This window comes from Myotis lucifugus, unplaced genomic scaffold (genome assembly GCF_000147115.1).
Source record: "Myotis lucifugus unplaced genomic scaffold, Myoluc2.0 scaffold_45, whole genome shotgun sequence".
Classification (NCBI taxonomy): Eukaryota; Metazoa; Chordata; class Mammalia; order Chiroptera; family Vespertilionidae; genus Myotis; species Myotis lucifugus.
This window is the reverse complement of record NW_005871093.1, coordinates 771,377-795,892: the sequence shown is the minus strand read 5'-3', so window position 1 is coordinate 795,892 and position 24,516 is coordinate 771,377. Positions and strand designations below refer to the sequence as shown.

Below are 24,516 nucleotides of genomic sequence, written 5' to 3'. Positions count from 1 at the left end.
TCACGCACAGAGTAGGGCGATAGGGGAGTTAGGGCACTGCCCTCTATCACCCACAGAGCAGGGCCGATCAGGGAGTGGGGCGCCACCACTGTCACACTCAGGGCAGGGCTGATGGGGAGGTTATGGATCTACCCTGTCACAAACAGAGCAGGGCTTGTGGTGGTGGTGCGGGGGGTTGGGGGGTTGGGGCGCCGCACCCTGTCACACACAGAGCAGGGCCGATCAGGGGGTTGGGACGCCGCACCCTGTCACGCTGATCCGGTGCCAGGAGGCCTCTCGGCTCCGCTGATCCCGGTGCTGTGAGGCATATTACCCTTTTACTATATAGGATAGAGGCCTGGGGGCCGGCTGGTTTGTCCTGAAGGATGTCCTGGATCAGGGTGGGGGTCCCCACTGGGGTGCCTGGCCAGTCTGGGTGAGGGGCTGAGGGCTGCTTTCAGGCTGGTGGTTGTTGATTGGAGCTCCCAACCACTCCTTTTTTTTTATTTTATTCTGGGCCAGCTTTAGCTCTGGCTCTGGCTCTGAGAGCAGGTATCTGGTTTGTTTCAGTTCTATAATCGAAACAATGTATAACTCCAGCTCTGAGATCCCAGCCTATATTTGTTAGAATGTTTCAAACTGCCAGCTCAGAGGCCGGCAAGGCAGGCGGGGAACATTGGAGTCTGCAGTCACTGGAGCAAGCAAGCCTCATGTTCGCTTCCAGCTGCCTTGCTGACGGCCACCATCTTGGCTGATAGTTAATTTGCATAAGGATATGCTGATTAGCCAATGGGAAGGGTAGTGGTCGTATGCTAATTACCATGTTTCTCTTTTATTAGTGTAGATAGGATAGAGGCCTGGTGCATGGGTGGGGGCCGGCTGGTTTGCCCTGAAGGGTGTTCCGGATCAGGGTGGGGGTCCCTCTGGGGTGCCTGGCCAGCCTGGGTGAGGGGCTGAGGGCCGTTTTCAGACTGGCCATACCCCCTTCAGGATGGGGGTCCCCGCTGGAGTGCCTGGGTGAGGGGCTGAGGGCCGTTTTCAGGCTGGCCACACCCCCTTCAGAGAGGGGGGTCCTGCTGGGGTGCCTGGCCAGCCTGGGTGAGTGGCTGATGGCCGTTTGCAGGCTGGCCAAGCCCCCCCAGCGGGGACCCTCACCCCATGAGGGTGTGGCCAGCCTGGGTAAGGAACTGATGGCTGTTTGCAGGCTGGCCACAGCCTCTTCAGGGTGGGGGTCCCTGCTGGGGTGCCTGGCCAGCCTGGGTGAGGGGCTGATGGCTGTTTGCAGGCTGGCCACAGCCCCTTAAGGGTGGGGGTCCCTGCTGGGGTGCCTGTCCAGCCTGGGTGAGGGATTGATGGCTGCAGGCTAGCCAAGCCCCCCAGCAGGGACCCTCACTCCATGAGGGTGTGGCCAGCCTGGGTGAGGGGCTGATGGCTGTTTGCAGGCTGGCCACAGCCTCCAGCCACCCAAGCTCCCAGTGGAGGCTGGCTGGAAGCAGGTATCTGGGATTTATTTATCTTCTATAATTGAAACTTTGTTGCCTGGAGCGGAGGCCACAGCCGACCAGGGCAGGCGGTAAGCTTGGCTTCCTCCATCGCCAGGGCAACCAAGCCTCCTGCTTGCTCCAGCTCTGTGGCTGCCGGTGGCCATCTTGGTTGGGTTAATTTGCATATAGTCGCTCTGATTGGCTGGTGGGCGTGGCTTGGGGCATAGCGGAGGTGCGGTCAATTTGCATGTTTCTCTTTTATTAGATTAGATATTTTCCTTAGTCCAAAAATATTTTAAGTTCCTGAGGCTCACAGATCTTGTCCATGTCCTAACACAGCATATGTCCAGGGGTTCATTGGAAAGATAGCTTTGCTGGCAGAGCATGCTTAACAGAACACCAGGTCCACTGAGCCTTCAAAGAGCATCAATAAACTAACCAAACTGGGAAGTACATTTCTCTAGAAGAGAGATGCTGTGTAGCTTGTGGACTAACTTTATTCACACCTTGATACTAATTCTCAAAATCTTGAAAAAATTAGCCCTATAATTTAAGAAGTACTGTATAGGAAAAGCTGGTCTAACCATTACCCTTAAATATTCAATCACTATGCACACACATTGCATATATGTGAGCACACACAACACACACACAGGGGCCTCTTTCCATTACTTTAAACTCCATTTCACTGTATTTTCAGACAAGCAGTATAAATATTTTCTCAACTGGGACATTTAAAGAGCTGAGGCTGAGCCAGTAGGGAATACTATAAGTTTAGTCTCATTTTTATCTCCAGGGGAAAGAAAAAGCATTGAAACACTATTAACAAACATATCTGAGAAATCACTATTAATAGCACTGCCTTTTCCCAGCAAGCTAAATGGAAGACTCCCAGAAATACTGCTCTACAGAATGAGAGAGTGCTGACATTATACTTCTATACTTACATCTTTGCAAATTTTATAAACATTTTTAATAACAAAACAGTATCACTCAACAAAAGTAGAGGTACAGAGTCTGGTAGTCAGCAAGACCATGTCCAACACTCAGTGCATACACACACGTCCAAGCACATGCATGGAAGTGGCCATGTGCTAGGTTCAACGAGATGCTGAGTAAATGTTCCAGCAAAAGACAAATTATAGGAATGCAATGATCTCTTAAAAACTTTTTTCGTTAATCATTAGCTCCTTGCTTCCCATGCCTATTTATGATGCCAACTAATGTCGCAAATAGCAACAGCCAATGCCATTTTGCCTGCTGTCTAAAGTTCAATCTACAGGATACGGCAAAAGTAGGTTTACAGTTATTTGTATGGAAAATAATACAATAATTAATAAGTAATACTACAAGAATAAACTCTGTGTTTCATGTACTCAGAACTGTAAACCTACTTTATAGCTGGTTTCTCTATTCCCTTCTAGCTCTTGAACTTGCCAATTAATGTTTCCAGGAGTTAATCTGAATAACTTTGCCAATCAGCAAATAAACCCATGTTGCAAGATCAATCCTTATGTCAGCTCATGGTCAGAGCACAAACATGAGAACATGTTTTTCTAGCTACACATTGGAGGCCAGCACTAGAACCACTGACAATAAATGGCAAATAGTAAGAAGACCATGTTATACACAGCTGATGATCTCTGGGAATCTTCTGGGACACATCTTCTTAAAGAAGCTGTATACTAGGGTTTTGTTTTCAATAAGCACCATGGTCAGGAAGGAAAAGAGCCGGTTAAATACTAAGAACTAGACCTAAGGCCTAGGATACAAACAGAGATAAGAGTACAAGTTAAACTCGAGCATAACTTTATTAACAGTTCAAGTTAGTGAAATTGTCTCAGAAATATCTGAGGGCAGATGTGTGTATGGGGAGAGGGTATATATGAAATTAGATGGCTATGAGTTAACAAATGTTGAAGCTGAATAATAAGTACTTACGGGTTCAATGTAATTTTCTATTTTTAGATATGTTAGAAAATTTTCATTTTAAAGAGCTAAATTGAAATAAAACAAAATAAACAGTTACCAAGTTCTAACCTTCTCAGACCTGCAAATCAGAGGATCACTGTAGGCTAACCATTTTTCTTCTAGATTCTTCGCTAATGTTTACTGTCTATCGAAACCACCCATGAGAGAAAACACAAAGATAGCAAATTTGCTCAAATTATATCCTTTCACTCAGTAATTCAATTATGCAATTTACTACCAACCTCCTAACTTTCAGAATTAAAAGTAACTGGAATAGAAAAAGGAGAAAAGAGGATGGTGTTGAATTAATGTAAAAGAAGTCTAGTATATTAGTCAGAAGACTTAGGCTCTAGTCCGAAATCAGTTTTTTCTTAGCCATATGGATCTAGTTCAGCGGTTTTCAACGGGTGTGCCACAAGAATTTTTAAAACATGCAATACCTGACTATTTAGTCAGGGGAAGTGACCTCTTTTCCCTTAGATCAGTGGTTCTCAACCTGTGGGTCGTGACCCCTTTGGGGGTTGAACGACCCTTTCACAGGGGTCGCCTAAGACCATCCTGCATATCATATATTTACATTACAATTCATAACAGTAGCAAAATTACAGTTATGAAGTAGAAACAAAAATAATTTTATGGTTGGGGGTCACAACATGAGGAACTGTATTTAAAGGGCCAGAAGGTTGAGAACCACTGCCTTAGATTGTCAAATAAAATGACAACAGCCAAAACAACAACAGCCATCTGTGTGAGTAAATCGAAATTATACCTTTTTTTTTTGTCAGATTGACAAAAAATCTATTTTTTGGTGTGCCACAGAATTTTAGAAATTTTGGTGTGCCACAAGATGAAAAGATTGAAAATCGCTGACCTAGATAAATCACTGAGCATTAGTTCCCTTGTCCATAAAATAGGAATAATGATAAACTCTTTTTCACATGTAATTAGAGTAGAAATTATGAAAAGAAGGAAGAGCGAACGTGCAAAAGGTAAAGAAACACCTGCACGTTCTCCTTCCTTTCACAGAGCTGCTATGACAATCAAGGGGGTAACATGTGAAAAGACTGAAAGAACAGGGGCCTGCGGCACCCTTCACACACTGGCTCCTGCTCATCCTCCAACTTCACCTCTCAGCACTCCTCCCAAGCAGCCTGCCCCTGCAGGGCCACTCCCCATCCACACCAGGCACCTCCACACCTGGCCTTGGCTCATGCTGCTGCCTCCTGTGTCATGACCCTTCCTCCCTGTTATACATGCCTCCTCAGTGCTCTTTTCCCATCTCTCTCACCCCAGAAATCAATTGTTCTCTCTTCTGTAACCTCAAACATTTGGTAAAAACACACTGGTTTGCACACTCATGCACTGTATTGTGGTTAGTTTACCCCACTAGACTATAAACTCCTTTAAAGCACCGATTAACCCATTCATCAGCCATGCAGTCAGTACATGAATATCAGATAAAATATAAAGCAAGGGATTTACAAATGAATAAGCACCTAGTGAAATCTTCTCTCCTAAATCTCCTTAAAATACCTATAGAGTCATCTGAAACAAAGCAAATGTTTAACAAAAAAATGTCAAATGAAACAAGGAACTACCAATAAACAAAAATGAAGTAATCTGGAGGCCATGAAAAAAAATTGCAAACCCAATCATTATCCCAATAGGATTTTTTAAATCAGTCTAAAGTGGGGTAGGTACAGGTCGACGAGGGCATAGAGGGCATAAATGATGATGGAAAAAAAGGAAAAAAAATTAAATAAATAAATTGAATCTACAAAATTTATAGCAGGTGGGGAAAATAGTTTTGACTAAACTTTGCAAAAAGAGCCATACAAATATTAAGGTATTAACAAAAATATTTCTACTGTTATGATACTAATAGTAGAAAGCCCAGAAAAAAAAGAACAGCTTTAACTATGTATACAAATTTAATAGGTTTCAAAAGCAAACATCACAAAAGAGTGACAAATGAATACTGAGTTTAAGGTTCCCTCATTCACACTCCTACACTCACCCTGCTTCATCTATAGTCACCCTTAGTTATATTCTGATGCCTCTCAAGTCTATCAACAACCAGACTTCTGTCCCAAATCTTAGACCTGACCAATGGCCAAGGGATAACTCTATCTGGATATCCCATTGGCATGTCAAATCCAAAGAACAAATGGGAAAAACTTTCTTCCTCTTCTATTTCCTGGCAAATGAACCACTTTCTCCAAGATGTCCAAGCTAAAATATCTGAGAGCCTTTATGTACTTCTCCCTTAACTTCTCCATAAGTAATTGGTGAAGTCCTGTCCATGCTTCCTCCTTCAATTGAATCTATTCTCCCTCTTCTTCCCCTGCTGGCATGGCTTTAATCCTCACCCTCATCCTTTCTCAGAAGAATAACTCCCAGCCTCCTAACTGGTACTCTCTGACTTCCTTCAATAAGTTCATGCACTATCCTGTTTCAACAGTGATCTTTCTAAAATGTAAATATACTTAAGGCACTCCCCTGCTTAAACCCCTGCAATGACTATTTACTTCTTTCAGAAACGAATCCTCCCCATAACATATAAGGTCCTTCATGATCCAGCCTTTGCCTGCCCGAGACTCTTCTTTCATCATTCCCCATCACCAACACCACATAGACACACATTCACACATGCTGCCTTCATCTTGAACAACCTGTAGCATCTCTTACTCATTAACTCCCACTCATCCGTCAACATTCAGCTTCAATGTGGTCTCTTCTAGGAAGCTTTCCTGAAGCTCTCTGCCGTGTATGACATAGATATCTTTTCTAGTGCCCTATACTTCTCATGTCATATTTCTTCTTACATTATAGGATTAATTTGCTTTCTCCACAGATTGTGAAGTCCTTGAAAGTAGGGGCTCTTGAATGAGTTAATGGATTCTTGATTACCAGTAAGTTAACGTAACTAGGTTCTATGAGTGTAATTAGTTGTGAGTTTTGGGGAGGTACTGACTACATCTTACTCATTTCAGCTTTCCACATAGCATATAACATAAAATGCGACATGCATTTTGAGCACTCAATAAATATGCATTAAGTGACCCCAGTAAAAGTTTCTTGCTAAAACCTCAGACAACTAACACTTTCCTATTGTTGGAATAATGGTCTTTCCTCCTGCTTCCAGTGTTAAAATATGAGTTGACTATATTTAGAAATAGTAAAGTACAAAGTTCACTTCCTGTTTTTCTCCCTCTGCTCTTCTAATCCACTCTTTATTGATCAGTCTATTTCATCTGCCTCTGTCATTTCACACTCTTGTTGACAAATGAATCAGAATTTTTTTTTGTAATCCCTTGCTCTCGTCGCACTGATTCTGTCCTAGAATCATTTTACACATGAGAAAACTGAAGTTCAGAAAGGATAAGTAGCTTACTTAAGGTATCAATATTTGGCAAATTGTTGACCAAGTAGGAACTTAAAACTGACTCTAAAATTGTGATGACTACTCCATGGTACTTCCCAGACAGGGGGTCTGGCATGAACCAAAAGCCATGTATGCAACAAGTATGGTGCAAATTAAAGTGAATCTGACATTGTTATAAGGCTTTCATTACATATGAATTTAAAAATATACCTAACTTTTGTTTTGTTTTTAATTCAGAATGACATCTTATAAAAAGATTTATATAAAAAGCTACAAAGATGCATTTATAAACAACATTTATAAGAAGTAAACTATAGCTTCCTTGGAGACAGCCCCCTTTACAGAAGTTCCAGAGCCAAAGGAGGGGTGTACAATGTCTGAAAAAGGAATTCCAGGTGTCCAAGATGCTCACATTAGTTATGAGTGAGGACAGAGATTTTAAGATATCCATGTGTGCTTGCAAACTCAGTCTCAACATCCCTGGGGACAAAAAAAGCCCCGAAGAGATTCCAGCTGCAGAGAATAATATCACAGCAAATGACTGGTTGCATCTGCGCGATAAAAACCTACAGGAACACACTCCTTCTCAGGAATGTTCATATATTCAACACATTGTAGACAGTGGAGGAAATGGGTTTGCTGGCTAACAACTAGCTTCTGATGCTGATGCGATATATAGCCTTCAATGTAACCCACGTACATCAGGTTGGCCAGAATACACTGGGCTTCATCGATGTCCATGTTTTCCAATGAATTTCAAAGCAACTAGAAAAGCATCCAGAAATAACTGGTGCGTTTAACAAGTACACTTCCTTAAAAAGATTCCTACTGGTGATTATCTTCAGCTTTTCAAGGTTAAGGAAGATACCACAGGGGGGGAAAAAAGGGCTCGTGCTTCATCAGAGCCTCATTCAATGGGAGATTGCCTTCACTTACAGCTTCGGTTACTTCAACAAAGTTCATGAGATGATACTTTTTCAAATGCTCAATGGTTGGCATATGAGCCAACAGCATTTTTACTGGAAATAAATATATCAGAATCTTCCTTTTGTTCTTCTGATTTAAATGGTGACAGTGCTCAAAGGCACAGGATAGGTACTCCTTGGTTTGCTTAAAGCCACCATGGAACATGGCCTTTCATCCAACATAGTACCTGTATGTCACCCTCTGCGCTGTGCTACAATCATCTTTCAGGTTTGAGCTGTCCATAGCTCAGATGAGCGGTTTACACAAATGGAGTTTGTTGATTTATTATTATTATTAAATCCTCACCCTAGGAGTGAGGATATTTTCCCATTGTTTTTAGAGAGAGTGGGGAGAAGGAGAGAGAAACAATTGAGAGGGACAGATCAACTGGTTGTCTCCCACATGCACCCCGACCGGGGGCAGGATCCAACCTGCAACCCAGGTATGTGCCCTTGACAGGAATTGAACCCACAACCCTGCAGTGCACAGGCCATTGCTCTACCCACTCAGCCTGCCAGCCAGGGCAAGTTTGTTGATCTTAAAGTAAAACTTGAATAACTGATTCACCAGAAATAGCATCCCCCACTTCCTCTATACCAGCACGAGTGTCACTGGCACAGACAGGAAAACAGCTCATCAACAATTCAGCTGCTTTTACCAACATTTCCCTGACTTTGCTTTTTCCTTTCTTTTCCAACTGCTGATCTGCATTACTGGCAAATACTTAAAGGTCAAGCGTTATTACATACATGCCAGGCAGAGCCCAGTTTTCGTTTTCTCCTTTGGTGAGGCCAACTGAAGCCGTGGATTGGCAACATGAGGATGCTTGAAAGACACCAGCTCCACACAGGACGCTCAGTCTCTGGTGTCGATTGCTTCATAAACCAACTATAGGTAGTGATGTGCGCCATGACAATACCCATCGCTGGGACCAAGTGGAGCCAAAAATATATGAATTATCCTATTATGATCATCTCAGGTCTAATTAGACAGATAGGAAAAAATTCTAAATCTATGTATACATTGTGCTTTGGTTGCATAAATGAGCAGCATGCATATTTGCATACTTTCTCCAAGTCCCTGAAGCTGTCATCTAGATGAGATTAAGAATATAGAACTAGCCTTGGCTGGTGTGCTCAGTGGTTAGAGCATCAGACAGCACACCGAAGGGTCATGGGTTCAATACCCAGTTAAGGGCATGTACTGGGCTGCATGTTCGATCCCAACCCTGGTTGGGGCACAAGCGAGAGGCAACCAATCAATGTGTCTCTCTCACATCAATGTTTCTCTCTTCGCCTCTCTCCTTCCCTTCCACTATCTTTAAAAAAAAAACCCAGCCCTGACCAGTTTGGCTGAGCATCAGCCTGTGGACTGAAAGGTCTCAGGTTCGATTCCGGTCAAGGGCATGTACCTTGGTTGCAGGCATATCCCCAGCAGGAGGTGTGCAGGAGGCAGCTGATTGATATTTCTCTCTCATCCGTGTTTCTGACTCTCTGTTCCTCTCCCCTCCTCTCTGTAAAAAATCAATAAAATATATATTTTAAAAAATCAATGGAAAAAATATCCTCAGATGAGAATTAATAACAACAAAAAAGAATGGAGAACTAGATCTGGTCCCAAGAGATAATATAGAAATATACAGAAGCTAGAAATTAGCATGTTTTTTATCAGTTTAATTTTACTTTAGCATAGACACTCTCACATATAAGTAAGTTCCCACTTTATGAGAAATTATGCCTCTCACACAGTTATTCAGAGCTGAAATTCTGTGATCTCTTTCAAAAGCTGGACATCAAGAGGAGAGGGAACCAAGATGGCAGTGTAGGTGAATGCCGGTACTTGCTGCCTCCCACAATCACATCAAAATTACAACTAAAATACAGAACAACCATTATTCAAAACTGCCTGAAATCTCACTGAATGGAAGTCTTACAACTAGAGAAGTAAGAAGAAAGTACATTGAGACTGGTGGGAGGGGTGAAGGCACAGAACAGGCTAGTCCAACACCTACATGTGGTGTGTTTTTATTCGGGAGGGATATCTTGGCTGCAGAGGCCTCCTGTGAGAACAAAGGGCTCCCAACTCCATACCAGAACCTCAGCCCAGAGTTCAAGAGCTTGGAAGAGAAGTACCCATAACTTTGGGCTGTAAAAACCAACAGGGATTGTGGCTGAGTAACACGGAGGCTGCTGGAGCCCAGGAAGTTCTTACATGTCCTGCTTCCTCTGAGCTCCAGCACTGGGCAGTGGCTTTGGGGGATCCAGGGATGTACGGGGAGAAATGGGACTGTCTGGCATTGGGGCAGGAACTTGGGCGTGGCTTTCTCCCAGACAAGGGTGCTCGCAGGAGTCATTGTTCCTGTGCTGTGACCTTCCCCGTTGCAGAGCTGACTAGTAGCCATATCTGAGTTTACACCAGCATGGCTCACATTGTTTGCTCCACCCTAGTGATTCCCTGAGACCCTGCCCCATTCAATTTGCAGCCCCACCCAAGCTGTTGGCAGTGGCTTTTCCACATGAACAGCCTGTCCTGGCTCAGGCTTCACACTTTGCTAAAATTTCTCAAACAAGCAGCAGCTAGCATCAGCATGCCCCAAACCTATCAGTAAAAGGCCCAAGACCCAGCACTAGCACCAGCCTGCCTTGCTTCACAGCTGGGCCTTGCCAGAGCACTTCCAAGCTCAATACAAGTAGCAGCCATCTGCAGATCTCTCTGTAGCTCCTGCTGGGTAGCCTCAGGCAGTGGCTGACTTTACACCTCCCAGGAGTCCCCAGAGCCAGTGCACCCAGTGGACAGCTTCAGACCATATTACATACCAGATTACAACTCTACATTTCCACAAGTCACACACTCAATGGGAGACTCAGTGAGCAACAAAGTCCCACTGAAACAAGTCCTGCTCCATAGGGGTGTCTTCTGCACAGCAACTCCTCCACTGTAGTCATAGCTGGTCCTCACAGCCAATTGACCTAGAAGTCAATCCCTTCCAGTGATGTCAACAGCAATCAGGGTTCAACTACAATAAGACTGTGCACACAGCCCACACAGGGATGCACCTAGAGTGCCCAGCTCAGGTAAGTGGGGAGGCTAAGCCACTGGGCCCTACAGGACACCTACTACACAAGACCACTCTACCAATTCCAGGAAACATAGCAGCTCTACCTAATACATAGAAACAAACACAGGGAAGCAGCCAAAATGCGGAGACAAAGAAAACATGTCACAAATGAAAGAAATGGGAGCAAGCAAACTACTGGATAGAGAGTTCAAACCCATGGTTATAAGGTCACTCAAGGATCTTAATGAGAGATTCAAGGGACTCAAAGAGAGCTTTAAGGGACTTAGTAAGACTTTCAAGAATCTTAGTGAGAACGTCGAAGACATGAAAAAGGACCAGTCAGAAGTTAAGCCTATACTAACTGAAATAAAGAATAATTTACAGGGATTCAACAGTAGAGTAGAGGATTCTGAGAATCAAATCAATGACTTGGAATATGAAGAAGCAAAAAACACCCAATCAGAAGAGCAAAAAGAAAAAAGAATCCAAAAATATGACAATAGTGTAAAGAGCCTCTGGGACAACTTCAAGCATAACAACATTCACATTATGGGGGTGCCAGAAGAAGAGAGAGAGCAAGATATTGAAAACCTACTTAAAGAAATAATGACAGAAAACTTCCCCTAATTGGTGAAAGAAATAGACTTACAAGTTCTGGAAGCCCAGAGAGTCCCAAACAAGAACTAAAGAGGCCTAGACCAAGACACATCAAAATTAAAATGCCAAGGGCTAAAGACAAAGAGAGAATCTTACAAGCAGTTAGTTACCTACAAAAGAGAACCCATATGACTATCAGCTGATTTCTCAACAGAAACTTTGCAGACTAGAAGGGAGTGGCAAAAAATATTCAAAGTGATGAACAGCAAGGACCTACAACCAAGATTACTCTACTCAGCAAAGCTATCATTTACAATTGAAGGTCAGATAAAGAGCTTCATAGATAAGAAAAAGCTAAAGGAGTTCATCACCACCAAACCAGTATTACATGAAATGTTGAAGAGTATTCTTTAAGAAGAGGAAGAAGAAGAAGAAAAAAAGATAAAAAATATGAACAATCAAATGGCAATAAATACATATCTATCAACAAATGAATCTGAAAATCAAAGTAAACAAACAAGAAACCTAATGAACAAAATAAACTGATGAATAAAATAGAATCAGAGGCATGGAAACATGGAACAGACTGACGACTCTCAGAGGGAAGGGGGATGGGTAAGAAGAGATGAACCAAAGATCTTATATGCATACTAGAAGCCCAGCACGTGAAATCGCACGACCCTGCCCACCTACGCCGGTCTTTGGACATTATGGCGATAGGGACACAGGCCTTTTATAATATAGATATGCATTACCTATGGACACAGACAATAGGGTGGTGAAGGCCTGGGGCGGGGCAGGAACCGGGTAGAGAGGGGCATTGGGGGGATATGAGGATGACATCTGCAATACTCTCAACAATAAAGATTTTTTAAAATAAAAAATAAAAAGCTGGACATCAAATCTTTGATCAGAAACCACTATTGTAACAATCTGTATTGGAGATTTTTATCTTCCTGTATCTTTCTAAGGATTATATAATGTAGTGTGTGGACAACCATGTATTGTTATTTAATTTTTCCAGAGTATACAATTTCCTCCAATTCAATAATGGATGAATAAAAAGCAAACCCAGTCACAATACCTACTAGTAAAATGTTAAACATTCTCTCAGTGAACCTTACTCCTACACTTCAATTAACAAATGTGTATTGAGCATATAAATGGGTATGATTCATCATATGCCTTCAAAGAACTAGCAACTTAGCTGGGGTAGAAGACAAGAAACTATGTGATGAAATAATATGATGGTAATACAAAAGGTATGAAAAATGGCATGCAGGATTACATCCATGGGCTACAGAGAAAGAAAATTATATCAGAATGAATTTTAAAAGATAAGCAGGACTCCCATTGTGAGAGTGAGGGAATTAAATAGAACCTTGAGCAGAGAAAATAAGATAACAGGAAGCCTCAAGGTTGAAAAGAATAGCACGTATTCAGAAAATATTAAGCAATAAACATAGCCAGAGTGTGGGAAAATAATAGCACATAAAACATAAAGACGTAATTGTATAACCTCAGAGTTCTCAGTAATTAAAACAATCTGCTAAAATTTAATGCATGAACCCCTCAAACTACATAAATAAAAGCCCGGAGGAAGCATATCCAGCATGGGAAAGTAAGGCACTCCAAAAGTCTGATCCTCCGTAAAAGTAATGAGAAGACTGGCAAAATGCAAACTCAACTTTTTCAGAAATCTGAAAATTAACCAAAGGCTTGCAACAATCCAAGAAACATTTATCCAAGAAAAACAGCTGACTTTCAGTAAGCAGAACAAGATTTATGGCATTTTAATTCTCTCAATTCCCTTTACCCAGCTCTGTGGAAGACTTGGAAACCAATAACCTATAAGCATGATAGCTGTGAACAGCAGCAGCCCAGAAACCATTTAAGAACAGGTTAGGAGCGCCCCCAAACCCACATCTCCAAAGAACTGTCACTACTTACCCTATCTGGAAAAGCTACATTCTCAGAGCTTATCTTTATTGGACCTGAATCAGAGCACCCTCAATGTGACATTCCTATGACCAGGGCATTTGTTAAAAATATTGAGACAATTTATTTTTATTATTTTATTTTCTTTGTAAATTGTGTTTATTTGTATTTCTGTACCCCAAATATATGTATATTTTATTTTTATTGAATTTCTTGGGATGACATTGGTTAATAAAATTATATAGTTTTCAGGGGCATAATTCTATCATTCACCACCTGTATTTTGTATTGTGTGTTCACCACCCCAAGTCAAGTTTCCTTCCATCACCATTGATCCCCCTTTACCCTCTTCTACCTCCCCTACTCCCCTTTCCCTCTGGTAATCACCATACTGTTGTCTGAGACAAATTTTAATTGAACTTTTTTTGTTTATTTTTAAGATTTTTCAATTGCAATTGACATTGAATATTACTTTAGTATCAGATGTATAACATAGTGGTTACACATTTATATAACTTACAAAATGATCCCCCAATAAGTCTAGTACCCCCGGACACCATCGTTATTACAATATTATTGATTACATTTCATGTGCTGTACTTTACATCCCCAAGACCATTTGTAACTGCCAATTTGTACTTCTTAATCCCTTCATCTTTTTCACACATCTCCCCAAGCCCCTCCCACCTGGCAACCATCCGTTTGTACCCTGTATCTATGAGTTTCTCTTTTGTTTGTTCACTTCGGGTTTTTTAGATTCCATATGTAAGTGAAATCATATGGTATTTGTTTTTCTGTTTGACTTTTTTCAATACCCAACAAGGTCCATCCTTTTTGTTGCAAATGGTAAGATTTCATTCTTTTATGGCCAAGTAATATTCTATTGGATATGTATCATATCTTCTTTATCCAATCATCTATTGATGAACACTTAGGTTGCTTCCATATCTTGGCTATTGTAAATAATGCTGCAGTGAACATAGGAATGCATATATACTTCTTAATAGGGGTTTTGGATTTCTTCAAATAAATACCAGGAAGTGGAACTGAGTCATAAAGTACTTCTATTTTTAATTTTTTTAGGAACCTCTTTACTGTTTTCCATAATAGCTGTACCAATTTGCAATCCCACTCACAGTGCAGGAGGGTTCCCTTTTCTCCTCAACCAACACTTGTTGTTTGTTGATGTATTGATAATAGCCATTGTGACAGGTATGAGGTGATATCTCATTGTGGTTCCATTTCTCTGATGATTAGTGACACTGAGAATCTTTTCATATGTCTATTGGCCATCTGTATGTTCTCTTTGGAAAAATGTCTATTTAGGTCCTCTGCCCATTTTTAAAATGGAATGTTTGTCTTTTTTGGTGTTACCTGTATGAGTCCCTTACATATTTTTAATATTAACTCCTTATTGGATGTATCATTGCCAAATATCTTCTCCAATTCATTAGGTTATTTTTTCATTTTGTAGATGGTTTCCTTTGCTGTGCAAAAACTTTTTAGTTTGATTTCATATGTGTGGGTCTTGATTTTTTATTCATTCAGCCACACCATGTCTTTTAATTGGAGCATTTAATGCATTTACAGTTAAAGTGATTATTGATAGGTATGTAGTTACTGTCACTTTATTATGCATATTTTGTATCTTTTTTTTTCTTCTTCAAGAAATCCCTTTAATGTTTCTTGTAATACTAGTTTGGTGGTGGTGAATGTCTTTAGTTTTTTGATTGTCTGGGAAGCTCTTTATCTCTCCTTCAATTCTAAATGATAGCCTCGCTTGGTAGAGTAATCTTGGTTGTAGTTTCCTTGCTTTTCATCACTTTGAATATTTTCCCCCCCAATCAGCTGACAGTCTTATCAGGCTCACTGGTATGCAGCTAACTGCTTTTCTCTTGCTGCTTTTAAGATTCTGTCTTTGTCTTTAACTTTTGGCATTTTAATTATGATGTGTCTTGGTGTGGGCCTCTTTGGATTCATCTTATTTGGAACTCTTTGCGCTTCCTGTACTAGTATGTCTATTTCCTTTGCCGGGATAGAGAAATGTTTAGTTATTCTTCAAATAGGTTTTTTAATCCCTTGCTCTCTCTCTTCTCCTTCTGGTGTCCCTATGATGTGAATGTTGGTATGCTTGAAATTGACACAGAGGACTCTTATACTATCCTCATTTTTTGGATTTCTTCTTTTTACTGTTCTAATTGAATGTTTTCTGGTACCTTCTCTTCTAAATCACTGATTTTGATCCTCTGCTTCATCTGCTTTACTGTTCTTTTCATCTCATATAGTCCTCATTTCAGTTATTGTATTCTTCACTTCTATCCTATCTAATAAAGATGGAATATACAAATTGACTGTCACTTCGCAATAAAGATGGCACCCACAGCCAATAAGGAGGGAATATGCAAATTGACGTGACAAAGATGGCGACAGCTGGGCTGGGACGCTTGCGTCATTGCCATGGCGATGACACAGGCATTCTGCCCCGCCCCAGTTGCTCCGGGCCTCTGAGCAGCATGCGAAGGCAGAAGTCGGCTCTGGGCCGGAGCGAAGGCAGAAAGGCAGCTCCGGGCCGGAGTGAAGGCGGTGCTGGCAGCCAGGGGAAGGAAGGCCTATTCTTGCACGAATCTTCCTGCATCGAGCCTCTAGTTTTTTAATAATCTCTATGTCCTTTTTATGTTATACCTCTTAGCTGAAATTCTCACTGAGTTCATCTATTCTTCCCCTAAGTTCACATTAACCAGTGTTTTGAACTCTGCATCTGGTAGACTGCTTGCCTCCATTTTGTTTAGTTCTTTTCCTAGATTTTTTTCCCACCTGTCATTACATGTGGGACATGTTTCTTTGTCTTCCTATTTTGGCTGCCTGGGTTTGTTTCTACATATTAGATAGATCTGATAAGTCTCCCAGTGTTAGGAGGGTGGCTTTATGTACTAGGTGTCCTGAGGAGCCCAGTGGCACAGCTCTCTGGTCACCTGAGCCGGGTGTTCCAGGGATGTCCCTTGTGTGAGTTACGTATGCCTTCCTGTTGTGGTTGAGCCTTGACTGCTATTGCCATACCAGTGTGTGGAATTGATCCTCAGGCTGACTGGTTATGAGGACTGGCCATTACTGCAATGGATGAGCTCTTTTGTGGAGGGCTGATCCCCCAAAGTGGGATTCACTGCTGCAGGGCTCTGGTGCCTACTGAATCCACCCTTTAGGCATGTTGTTTGTGGAGTTAATTGGGTAGTACCCTTGTGTAGTCTGAAGCTGGCCACCAAGTTTGTTGATTCTGGGGCCTCTTGCAAGAGGCTCTGATGCAGACCCAGATAAGCTGTAGCTTGTGGCTGGCCTGAGGCCACCTGGTAGGAGCTACAAAGTGATTTGCAATTGGTAGCTGCCTGTGTTGGGCTTGGAGGTGCCTGGGAAAGGCTATGCTGCCGAATGTGGCCAGCTGCCACTAGTGCCAGACTGTGAGTCACTTAGCAAGAGGTATAGTGCATGCTGAGTCCAGGTGCTGCTTGGGATTTGTGAACCTTTGAGAGATAGTAGGCAAGTCCAAGACATGGGCTGAGGCCACCACTTGTAACAGCCACTGAGGGAGATTCAGCCTATGCATGAGTTGGGTGGGACAGGTTCTCAGGGAATTAAGGGTGTGGGGAGTTTGATGGACACTCAGATTTGGAGCCCACCTGCACCTGCCTGCTCTGTGAGGGGAGGGTTCCACAAAGTAACAAAATTGCTGAGAGAGCTGCCCCTCCAGCCCTTGTCCTAAAGTCACACAATGCAGTTCCTCCCCATATGTCCCTGGTACTTTTTGAGCTGCTGCCCAGTGCTAGAACTCAAAGTGAATGTGTCTATCACCAGCTAAGTCCATGTAAGGGCCCTTTAAGAGGAACACCTGGGCCCTAGCTGGTTTGGCTCAGGGATAGAACGTCAGCCTGTGGACTGAAGGGTCCTGGGTTCGATTCTGGTCAAGGGCACATGCCTGGATTGTGGGCTCGATCCCCAGTAGGGGTCGTGCAGGAGGCAGCTGATCAATGATTCTCTCTGAGATCAATAAAAAGATATTTTTTTAAAAAAAAAAGAGGAACACCTGGGACTCCAGCAGCCCTCCATCTCAGCCAGATGGAATCCTTGCTGATTTTCACAGCCAGATGCTATGGGGACTCCTGTTCCCAGCACTGGTGCTCTGGACTGGGGATCCAGGTGTGGAGATTACACCCCAGCTCCTCAGGGGTACCTCCAAAGCCAAGATATCCTTCCCAATTCTTAACTGCCACATGTGGGTATGGGGCCAGCCTATTTCACATCTCCACCTCTCCAACCAGGCTAGACTTAGCTTCTTTATATCCTTAGTTATAAGAGTTCTGTTGAGTTAGTCTTCAGGTGGTTCTCAATAGTGGTTGTCTATAATTTAGTTGTAATTCTGATGTGGTTATGGGAGGAGGCGAGCACAGTGTTTACCTACTCTGCCATCTTGACCAGAAGCTGAGATAATTGTTTAATTAGCTGTCTGCAGTGACAATAACAATTGAGGCAAACAAGACATTGATCAAACACTTAAAAAACTGAGGAATGAGTTGTACATATAGGGCTTAGAAAAGCTCCAATATATTCTTGGGAACCTAGAAAGCATGCACATGCCCAGAAAAGACTTGGGAAGGCTCTCACCTCTAACTGACCCTGATGTTCTGCACAAGCAGGAAGTGCAGGCTAAGGCATAGTGTAAACTGCATGATGGGAGTCAAAATACACACACACACACACACACACACACACACGCGCGCGCGCGCAAGGCTGGGAGACTAATAGTTTCAAGACATTTAAGGAAATCTGTCCAATCAGTAGATGACCACTAGGCTAACCAAGCAGAGACTTCAGTGATTATACAGGACAAAGAATACAACAAACTTTAGGGGAGAAGGGTTTAATTTCCAGGGTAGCCACATTATATTATTTAAAGTGTCAATTTTTAGCCCTGGCTGGCATGGCTTGGTGGTTGGGCATTGACCTATAAACCAGGAGATCACAGTTCAATTTCCGATCAGGGTACATGCCCGGGTTGTGGGCTCCATCCCCAGTGTGAGGCGTGCTGGAGGCAGCCGATCAATAATTCTTTCTCATTGTTGATGTTTCTGTCTCTCTCTCCCTCTCCCTTCCTCTCTGAAATCAGTAAAAATATATTTTAAAAATAAAGTGTCAATTTTCAACAACAACAACAAAAAACTATGACATACATAAAGAAATAAGAAAGCATTGTCTATACACAGGTGGAAAGGTGAAGTCAATAGAAACTATCCCTGAGGAAGCCCAGATGTTGGACTTACTAGACAAAAACTTTAAATCAAATCAGCTATTGTAAATATGTTCAAAAAAACAAAGAAGACCATATCTAAATAATTAAAGAAAATTATGAGAATTATTTCTCACTAGTAGAGAATGTCAATAGAAATACTTTGTTTTAAAAGAACCAAAGAGACATTCTAGAGTTGAAAAGTACAATAATTGAAACAAAAAATTCACTACAGGGGCTGGACAGCAGATTTAAGCTAGCAGAAAGATCAGGTCGCTTAATAGATCAATTTTCTAGTCTGAAGAACAGAAAGAAAAAAAATGAAGAAAAATGAACTGAGCCTCAGACCTGTGAGATATCATCAAGCATACCAAAATATGCATAAAGTCCCAAAGACAAAAAGATGGGGGAAATCAAATTTATATAAATAAATGGCTGAAAACATCCTAAATTCAATGAAATACATTAAACACCCAAGGAACTAGATGAAACACCAAATAGGATATACTCAAAGAGATGTGCACATAGACACATTATAATCAAACTGACAAAAGCCAAAGACAGGATCTTGAAGGCACCAAGAGAAAAGTGACTCATCTATATATATAGAAGCCTAAGTGACCAGCCGACTGGTATTAATCCAAAGTAAATTGTTTTAAAATATTACTTGTAATCACCAGGAAAATAAAGAAAAGTTGTAAAAGAAATAGTAAGCTAATTAAAGTATACACTGGAAAATCCTATATAATAAAAGCCTAATATGTTAAGTGTCCGGTCATCCAGTCGACCAATCAAAGCATAATATGCTAATGATATGCTAAGGCCACTCAACCACTGACCACCAGTGGGAAGACACTCTGACCGGTAGGTGAGCTTGCTGCTGGGATCCGGTTGATCGGGACTGAGTGAGATGGGCCAGACACTCCCTGGAGAATTCCCACAGTCCCTCCTGGGTTGGCCAACCTCCCACACTCCTCCCCAGCCCCGATCCTGCACTGGTGGGGTCCCTCGGGGGATGTCGGAGAGACAGTTTCAGCCTGATCCCGCAGGCTGAAGGATCCCGGCCTCTACTATCTACACTAATAAAAGAGAAAAATGGTAATTGACGTACGACCGCTACCCTTCCCATTGGCTAATCAGCGTATCCTTATGCAAATTAACTGTCAGCCAAGATGGCTGCCGGCAGCCAGGCAGCTGGAAGCGAACATGAGGCTTGCTTGCTTCAGTGACTGCAGACTCCAACGTTCCCCGCCTGACTTGCCGGCCTCTGAGCTGGCAGTTTGAAACATTCTAACAAATATAGCCGGCTGGGATCTCAGAGCTGAAGTTATACATTGTTTCGATTATAGAACAGCAAACAAACCAGCAGCGGAAGCCTCAGAGCTAGAGCCAGAGCTAAAGCTGGCCCAGAAGAAAAAAAAAAAAGAAAAAAAGGAGCGGTTGGGATCTTCAGTCAAAACCGCCTGAAAGCAGCCCTCAGCCCCTCACCCAGACTGGCCAGGCACCCCAGTGGGGACCCCCACCCTGAAGGGTGTGTGACCAGCTGCAAACAGCCATCATCTCCTCATCCAGGCTGGCCAGGCACCCCAGTGGGGACCCCCACCCTGATCCAGGACACCCTTCAGGGCAAACCAGCCGGCCCCCAGGCCTCTATCCTATATAGTAAAAGGGTAATATGCCTCCCAGCACCGGGATCAGCGGAGCCGCGAGGCCTCCTGGCACCAGATCAGCATGACAGGGTGCAGCGCCCAAACCCCCTGATCGCCCTGCGGCTCTGTGTGTGACAGGGTGTGGCATCCCAACCCCCTGATCAGCCCTGCTCTGTGTGTGACAGGGGGTGGCGCCCCCCCCCCACGGGCCCTGCTCTGTGTGTGACGGGGTAGAGCCATAACCTCCCCATCGGCCCTGCCCTGAGTGTGACAGTGGCGGCGCCCCAACCCCCTGATGGGCCCTGCTCTGTGGGTGATAGAAGGCGGCGCCCAACCCCCTGATCCACCCTGCTGTGTGTGTTGACAGGGGGGCGGTGCCCTAACTCTCTCTATCAGCCTACTCTGTGCGTGACAGGGGACAGTGGCATCGCCAACCCCCTGATCGGCCCTGCTGTGTGTGTGTGACGGGGGGGGGCAGTGCCCCATCCCCTATCGGCCCTACTCTGTGAGTGACAGGGGGGAGCTCCCCAACCCCCTGATTGGCCCTGCTCTGTGCATCACAGGGGGTGGCTCCGCAACCTCCCCATTGACCCTGCCTTGAGTGTGATAGGGGGTGGTGCCCCAACCCCCCAATCAGCCCTACCCTGAGCATGACTGAGGGTGGCATCACAACCTCCCAATCCGCCCTGCTCTGTGCATGACAGGGGGCGGCGCCCCAACTCCCCTATCAGCCCTGCTCTGAACCCGACCAGGGGCTGCACCTAGGGATTGGGCCTGCCCTCTGCCACCCAGGAGCAGGCCTAAGCCAGCAGGTCGTTATCTCCCGAGGGGTCCTAGACTGCAAGAGGGCACAGGCCGGGCTGAGGGACCTCCCCTTCCCCCCCGAGTGCACAAATTTTTGTGCACCGGGCCTCTAGTTTAATAAAGAAGAAGGCAGTAATGAAGGAATAGAGAAACTAAAAAGACAAGTCATATAGAAAACAAATAGCAAAATGGCAAGACATACAGAAAACAAATAGCAAAATATAAATCTGAATGGACTGATAATTACATTAAGTGTAAATGGATTAAACACTCAAGAGGTAAGAATGACAGTGCAAGTATGAATGACCTGTCAGCAGCCAAGAAACAGCTGGTCAGCTAGCAAAACTGTGAGTTCATGATGTTTTACATTATTTACCAAAGTAATTCATTCAACCAATTTTCATCAAGTTTCTAAAATATATCCAGCACTAGGTAAGGCAGTGATGAAAAGATAAATAAGGCAGTGTGATACTGTGATATAATAATTATTATAGAACAAAATATAATATATTAGGCCTTCATCCCTGGTTCCTAGCACAGTGCTCTATAATCCTTGGAATTTCTTATTATACACAATAAGTCGCTTTCAACCATATCTTGGAGGTTGAAAGGTTGCCAAAGGAACCATCCCCTAACTTCCAAGGAGAAAGGGGCTGTAGATTAAGTTAATTACCTATGGTCAACTATTTAATCATTTAGGTCTGTGTGATAAAGCCTCCATAAAAACCCTAACTGAAGAGTTTTGGAGAGGTTCTGCACTGGTGAACACAAGATACTGGGAAGGTGACATGGCCAGAGAAGGCATGGAAACTCCATACCCCTTCCCACATATCTTGCCCTACACATCTCTTCCATTTGCCTGTTGCTAAGTTACAGCCTTTATAATAAACAAGTAATGACAAGTAAAGACCTTTTTTTCTTCCCTTTTTTAAATATATTTTTATTGATTTCAGAGAGGAAGGAAGAGGGAGAGAGAGATGGAAACATCAATGATGAGAGAAAATCATTGATTGGCTGCCTCCTGCACGCCCCGCACTGGGGATCGAGCCTGCAACCTGGGCATGTGCCCTTGACCGGAATTGAACCTGGGACCCTTCAGTCTGCAGGCTGGCGCTCTATCCACTGAGCCAAACCAGCTAGGGCTAAAGACCTTTTTTTATTTCTGTGAACATTCTAGCAAATTATCAACCTGAGGAGGAGGTTGCGGAAAGCCCCAATTTACAGCCAGTTGGTATAAATTAAATACAGGTCACAACCTGAAACTTGCTACTGGCATCTGAAGCGAGATGACTGAGTTCCTCCTGGTCTATGCAGTCTGCAACTAACTCCAGATAGTTAGTGTCATAATTGAGTTAAATTATAGGACACCTAGGTGGTGTCTAGAGAGTTGGAGAAATGCTTAATGTAAGGGGAAAACCCACATATTTAGTATCAGAAGTGTTGTGTGTAATGTAGAGGAAACAGTAGTTCATTTTTAGGCATGGTCCCAGACCTCAAGAAATTCCTAGTCTTGAGAAAAAATGGACCCATGAGAAATAAGTTAGAGAAAATGTGATCATAGGTACATGTACTTTAATATGGTACATCTACAAAGTACCATGAAAATAAGCAAGTAATCATGCCAACAAAAATGACATTCATCCTGAATTTTAAAGGATGAGTTAAATATTGTAATTCCTTGGGGTTCTATCACTCCCTCTTTGAGCTTTCAGCCCAGTTCTCAGCATGAGCTGCATATTATCTACCATCACATGGGAAGCGTTTTTTAAATGACAAGGTCTGGCCCCACACCAGACCAAGTGAATCAGAATCTCTAGAGATACTTTGATCCCCTCATCCTTACACTTTAAAAGCTCCCAAGGTGGCTTTAAATTAGTGCCTGGGTTGAAAATGGCTGACACTGACTCTATTTAGAAGAAACATAGCACAGGCCTCAACCAATCTCCTGGCAATGAGGAGGGAAAGAAAAGGATTACAGGTGGAGCAATAGGATCTACAACAGACTTAATGTCTGGAAAGAAGAGGGTTCTAAGCTCCTTGGGATAAAGACCTTAAAATAGGAGTGTCTGTGTATGTGTTTGAGGTGACGAGGAGTAGAGGGAAGGGAAAGGAAAAGATAACCAAGTTTAAAGTACCAAGTATCCAGTATATTTTTATCCAACAGACACTCCTATTTTAAGGTCTTTAAAAAGAAACACATGAAGTTCAAGAAAAATGGGGACTGGATATACATCTTTGAAAACCATAAATATACTTGTGCTATTTGAAGCCATAAGAAAAAGTGTAACACACAAGGAAATTAGAGAGAACAGAGAAAAGAACTAAAAATGAAATTCTAAAGAATACCACGTTAACCTGAGAAAAAAAGAGGGAAGCATCAAGGGAAGGTTTTTGTTTTTGTTTTGGATGTGGGCTGAGAGAAAAAGGAGAATAAAGTGGGAAGTCAGAGATGTTATTCTTAGGAGGACTTCCTCTGATAAAAGAAAAGATCAGGAATCAGATAGGTACAGGCACACAGAAAAAAATGAGATGCTTGCCCTAACCGGTTTGGCTCAGTGGATAGAGCGTTGACCTGCAGACTCAAGGGTCCCAGGTTCGATTCTGGTCAAGGGCATGTACCTTGGTTATAGGCACATCCCCAGTAGGGGGTGTGCAGGAGGCAGCTGATCGATGTTTCTCTCTCATCGAAGTTTCTCTCTCATCGATGTTTCTAACTCTCTATGCCTCTCCCTTCCTTTCTGTAAAAAAAAAATCAATAAAATGTATTTTTTTTTAAAAATGAGATCCTTAAGAGTTCAGGGCTCATGCCCACCAATTTCTTCTGTGAGGTTGGAGGCAAAACAAGCAATGAAAGGAACTCAAGAGTAGGACAAATGGTTAGAGGAGAATGGTAAAAATCTATAGACAGCCATTTAGGCTTTTAGTACATAAGAGGAACCTAAAGGGCAAGTCAAAGCATACCTAGGCAGTGAGAGTAAAGTTGGAATCCAGTTTAGAACAGCACCAGCAGCTCGCTTACATGACTGTCTCCAGCCTGCTCTGGAGATCCCCGGAGTAGGAAAAAAGCCAAGTGTTTGATTCATCCAAACTTGGAGACCATCACAGCAAATGTGGCAAGAATGGCTTGAGGCCAGTAACATTGCTCTTACAATTTTAAAAAGTCAAATTTATATTACTCTTTGAAAAATGGACTGCAGCTCTTTCCTCTGATAGCCAGAAAGTGTGTTGGGGGCCAGTGCCGAAGGGGGGGGCAGTTGAGTGTTGGGGGGGGGGGGGAGTGGGCGTGTTAATTTTATCTTTTAGAGAGACCTGTCAGAACCCGTCACCTCTCAGCATTTTTTTTTAAATTGACTTTAGAGAGAGAGGGGAGAAAGGGAGGGAGAGAGAGAGAGAAACAGGGATGTGCCATC

The 24,516-nt window shown here is 43.0% G+C and overlaps 1 protein-coding gene and 1 pseudogene across 3 annotated transcripts in view; both read right to left on the bottom strand.

The window, feature by feature from the left end:
• The window catches only part of TPST1 (tyrosylprotein sulfotransferase 1), a 114,603-nt gene that overhangs the window by 56,585 nt on the left and 33,502 nt on the right, over nucleotides 1-24,516 (bottom strand). The gene's annotated exons all lie outside the window — the stretch shown is intronic.
• On the bottom strand, nucleotides 7,424-15,654 carry LOC102420529 (annotated as a pseudogene).